This window comes from Paroedura picta, chromosome 8 (assembly GCF_049243985.1).
Source record: "Paroedura picta isolate Pp20150507F chromosome 8, Ppicta_v3.0, whole genome shotgun sequence".
In the NCBI taxonomy this organism is placed as follows: Eukaryota; Metazoa; Chordata; class Lepidosauria; order Squamata; family Gekkonidae; genus Paroedura; species Paroedura picta.
In genome coordinates this window covers 3,340,190-3,345,598 of record NC_135376.1, presented here as the reverse complement: position 1 = coordinate 3,345,598, position 5,409 = coordinate 3,340,190, and the positions used below count along the sequence as shown (strand labels likewise).

The 5,409-nt window shown below is 51.7% G+C and overlaps 1 non-coding gene across 1 annotated transcript; it reads right to left on the bottom strand.

Moving 5' to 3' along the window:
- Positions 1 to 4,523: 4,523 nt before the first annotated feature.
- TRNAS-GGA (transfer RNA serine (anticodon GGA)) lies at positions 4,524 to 4,591 on the bottom strand. Its single transcript has one exon. It is a non-coding gene; the product is annotated as a tRNA-Ser (tRNA).
- Positions 4,592 to 5,409: the final 818 nt, after the last annotated feature.

Here is a 5,409-nt window from a genome sequence, read left to right as displayed (position 1 = left end):
TGCGTGTCTTTTTGTGTCGTTACAAAGAGCCATGCTTGTTCCAGACCTAGGGGCTCTAGAATCATAGAATCGTGGAGTTGGAAGGGACCTGCAGGGTCATCTAGTCCAACCCCCTGCAGAATGCACGAATCTCACAACTAATCCAGCATCTAACTTTCAAGCCTGGCCAGTCTGAGGCCTCCAGAAAGTCTGGTCTGCCTGAACCTTTGCTACGTCCCCAGCCTCTGACATTCACAAGGTTTCGTTTTGGACACTGCCACTGGACACGGGGTGTTAAGCGACTGATGGACTTCTCTTCCCTGCATTTGTCAAGTTGTTACGTTCCCACAATTCCCACAAGCAGGCTATACGTGTGACCGACAAGCATTTTCAGGTGCCCCAAAGAGAGTCTGACCACTGGTCCAGCTGGCCAAATATTATCGACACTAGCCAACTATGGATTTTGAGCCCTCTGGGTTGAAAATTCCCAGAGATTTGGGGGAGATGTGACGTCTGAGGAGAATTAGAAGACTTGGGTTTTGTGCTCTGCTTTTCACTGCCCGAAGGAGTCTGAAAGCGGCTTTCAATCCCCACAACAGGCACCCTGTGAAGTCAGTGGGGCTGAGAGAGCTTTGACAGAACTGCTCAGTGATAACAGCCCGAAGAGAACTGTGTCTAGCCAAAGGTCACCTAGCTGGATACATGTGGAGGAGCAGGAAACAAACCCAGCCTACCAGACTAGAAGTTACCACTCTTAACCACTACACCAAGCTGGCTAAAAATGAAGTTTTTATACCTCACTTTTCTCTATCTTAAGGAGTCTCCAAGTGGCTTTTCCCTTCCTCTCCCCACAATGGACACCTGTGAGGCAGGTGAGGCTGAGAGAATCCTGAGAGAACTGAGACTGGCCCAAGGTCACTCAGTGGCCTTCAGGTGTTTGGCAATGTTTGGTAAGTGAAATGTTTCCCTTTTCTGGGGACGATGGCTCAGTGGAAGAGCCTCTGCTTGGCATACAGAAGTTCCCCGGTTCAATCCCCGGCATCTCCAGTTAACAGGACCAGGCAGAAGGGGGTGGGAAAGACCTTGGCCTGAGACCCTGGAGAGCTGCTGCCGGCCTGAGTAGACAATACTGACCTTGGTAGACCAAGGGCCTGATTCAGTATAGTGCAGTTTCATTCGTCCAGCTCACATTTGTTTCCAGTCTGGCAGAAATCCGTTCCCTGGAGAGGAAAAGAACCGGAGAGCTGGCCTTTTATGGGAGCAGGACATGCGCTTTTGCCATTCCACTGTGGTCCCTGCATGAAAAGACAGGCATGTGCCTGCAGGGGTGTGTGTTCTTGATGCGTCCTTTCTCGGGCTCCCTCTCCAGCCCACCCCCTTTCAAACAGCTGAAGCAGCAGGAAGCAAATCAACGCTGCCCTTCCTTGATGAATGGGAAAACGGCACAGGGGGAAGCCTGTGGAGAGGCGTGCTTTTCTGCACAGAATCTTTTGTCTGGCAGAGCCCCGCAGGGTCAGGACTCCTCTCCAGCCACCCCATGGGGCAAACAGGGCCGGACTTGGTGGCAGAACCTCTACTTGGCATGCAGAAGGCCGCAGGTTCACTCCCAGGCATCTCCAGCTCAAAAGGCCAGGGGATGGGAAAGTTCTCGACCTGACACCCGGGAGAGCTACTGCTGCTGCCAGCTGGTCAATGCCCACCTTGAGTGACTGACGGCCCAATTCCGTATACGGCAGCTTCATATGTGTCCGGGTATATAGTCACAGTCCTCCAGGTCTGTGGTACACATGGAAGTCGAAGGGCCATGGCTCAGGGACTGAGCCTCTGATTGGCGCACAGAAGGTCCCAGGTTCAATCCCCGGCATCTCCAGCCAAAAGGACCAGGTGATGGGAGAGACCTCTACTTGAGACTGGACTGGTCTGATCCAGCAGGGCCCTTCTGAGGTCCTTCTGAAGGCCTCAGCCTCTGCCCTGTGGCTGGCCCTCCAGAGGAACTGGCTGGCCCCTGTGTGAGACGGAAGGCTGGACTGGATGGACTGTCAATGGTCTGACCCACCAGGGCTCTTCTGATGCTCTTATGAAGGCCTCGGCCTCTCTGCCCTCTGGATTCAAAGGCTTGAAACTTGACTGAGGTCCGTCCTCTACTCCAGTCCCATCCTCCACCCCCATCCTGGAGTTGGCAACCTTAGGAGGAAGTGTGCTCAAAGGAGCAGGAAGTCTCCAACACCAGCAAGTTTGAAAAACACCAGCAAGTTTGTGATCTAAATATGCTAACTACACTTCTGCTCTGATGCCGCCCGAAAGGTATTCATCATAGACTGTATTCCAACAGACTAGAGGTTGCTCCGGAGGAGAAGACAGTGAATCTCACCCAATCCTGTAAACTGGATCACACCTGAGGTCTATAATTCATGGTTTGCACCAACCCTGCCTCGAGCGCATGGTACCCTTGTGGAACCAGTCCCTGGTGCGGCCCACCAGGCACCCTTTCTCTTCCGCTGCCGAGGCACTCCCATGGGCTGGCACTCTGTGAATGGCCCAAGGACTTTGGAGTCAGGCCACGCAGCTGCCTGCTCGGGATCTAATTAGGATAATCACCCAAATTGGATTTGGGCCGGAAATGGGTTTGCAAGCAGCTGCCAGACGCCGTAAGAGGGGCTTTGGAGGGGGGTCATTGGGCCTACGTGTGCATATATGGATGGGGGGGAGGTCATTTCCGAGCAAACGGGCCGGATGCTGGACTCATGCCCAAACGGGGTACATCCATTTATAGGTACCTCTGAAAGCGTGCTCTCCCACCCCTTTGAACACGGTCCGGAAGCTTCAAGGGCACCTCGCCTGCACCTTTCCCCCGGTCCACTGGAGTCAGTTTCAGAAGCTGTGCCAGCAGGAAAAGGGATTAGAAGGGTCCAGGAAAGAGAGCAGCTCTCTGACATTTCTGGCCTGCTCCCCAAGTCCATGTGACCGTCCCAGGAGCGATTAAAGGGCATTTATCTCCGTTGTCTTAGCAAAGGTTACCCTACACCAAAAAGTGATACGGGCCCTACAGGTACAGGCAGCCAAAAGGGCAGTGTGTACCACACGACATGTAAAGTTATTTGGGCAAACGCTTAGGACAGCCTTTTTCAACCTTTTGACCATGGAATAAATTTTCAGGCTTCTAGGACACTGGGAAGTGACGCCAGAGGGCCATGATTTCCTGCCACCCACTGAAAGTGATACGTCTTTGAAACTGAGAACACCACCCGTATTAACAGACCGGCTCAAGGAGAACTGAGAGGGTTCCCAAGGAGAACTGAGAGAGGAGAACTGAGACAGGAAGCGGTTTAAGGCGGGAGTAGGTGTGCGGGCTCCGCCCCCTCTTAGGTGCAGAAACCACAAGAGGACTCCCTCAAGCTCGGGAGGGGGGGAGCAAAGGAAGTGACCAGTTCCTTAGCTTGTAGTTGAGGCCATGAAGGCAGGAGGGGGAAAGCCGGAGACCCCCGGGAGTCTGCAGACCCCTGGTTGAGACTCCCTGGATTAAGGACTGTGGTCCAGACTGCTGTTTATTGTTTGTGCTAAACTGGATCCGACAATGTCATTTTTGCCTCATTTAACGTCTCACCGGAAACGAGGCGGAGTCCAGGAGCCCCTTAAAGACTGACAAAATCTGCCTTGGGGAAGAGCGTTCATGAGGTGTGTTCTTGCTCAGACCCAGAGCTGAATTTGGCTGCTCTTGGGGGGGGGGGGGGCTTTGTTTGGGCTCACACGTATTAGTTCTCACAGGAGTTTGTTAACCCTGTTTCTGGCTGCCATGGGGGGGGGGCACAGGCACTCATGCAGGGAAATCCCATGGGCTGGGGAGGGAAGACTCATTTAGAGCAGACCTCAAGGAGGAGGAAGGAGAGGATAAATCAACGTTGCGGTGGGAGCTGCTGCTGAAGGAGAGTTATTGTAAGGGTTGTAGCCAATCCGATCTGCAGGGGCTGATCAGAATCCTGCCCACTTTCTAAAAGCACTGGGTGGGAGCACTGTGCCGGGGGGGCCCTGCCCTGATATAGAATCCTAGAGTTGGAAGGGTCCTCCTGGGCCATCTAGTCCAACCCCCTGCACTGTGCAGGACACTCCCAACCCTCTCAATTATCCACTGCAACCTGCCACCCCCTTGAGCCTTCACTGGATCAGCCTCTCCGTCAGATGGCTATACAGCCTTTCCAAAGATGGAGAACCCACCACCTCCCAAGGAAGCCTGTTCCCCTTAGAAACCACTGGGAATATAAACTCCCTGTCTTACTGGAGATCTAAATTTGCTGCTTCTTTTTCATACAGTTTTTGATAAACTCACCTCATTAAACTGGACACATTCAACAAAGACCGCTGACACTGGCAGAAATCTTCCAGTGCTTTTTTTTTTTTTTGCCTGCACTTAGCCACGGCCCCTCCCCAATGTGAAGTTGTGTATCTTTCCAAGTCAGATCAATCAAAGTCAGCATTGCCCTCCCTAACTGCCAGCAGCTCTCCAAGGCCTCCTGTCTCTCACCTCACCTGCTGCCTGGTCTTTTCACTGGAGATGCCAGGGATTGAACCGGGGACCTTCTGCATTCCAGGCAGATGCTCTACCACTGAGCCACCCATGACCCCCCCCCCTTCCCCTGTCAGGCCAACAAGACCTGTCACTGCTTTTCGATGATTGTCAGATATTTTATGCAATACAGTTGCATTCTGCAAATACATACCAGGCATTTTGCAACCTTTGTATAGGGACTAAAGCAGGGGTAGTCAAACTGCAGCCCTCCGATTGCCCATTTTCTGGCAGAGGCTCATGGGAATTGTAGTCCATGGACATCTGGAGGGGCACAGTTTGACTACCCCTTGACTAAATGAAAGCCATTGACATTCACAAACACAGTTTCAATACAAAAGAAGAGAATCTGAAAATCAATAAAACCTGGCTACCCACCCTAAAATAACACCAGAATAAAAAAAAACACAGGACTCTAAACACTCTGCAACAATTCATCAGATAAGACAGGTAAGACCTTGACTAATGAACTTTCTAATTAATTCCACTTAGATACAAGGAAGCTACTTTCTAATGGACTATCTAATGAACTTCACCAAGACACAGGAAAACCATTTCCTAATGGCCTTTCTAATGAACTTGACCCAGACACAGGAAAAGGGCTTCCTAGTTCCAGTTCAGCCCCTGGGAAACTCCCAGATAAGACAGGAATGTGAATTGTTACACTTCCCACCCCCTAAGAAGTAAATATAATACTCAGCAACTGTTCACAAACACTCAACTATTTGGTACTGAGAGATTCCCATCTTGCCCTGATCGAGCTCCAAAGGTGCCAGCCACTGTTACTGGCAAAACGTCAGGGACTAAAACTACCTGACCATGGCCATACGGCCCGGAAAGCCCACAAGAACCATCTGTTTGCTTTGTGA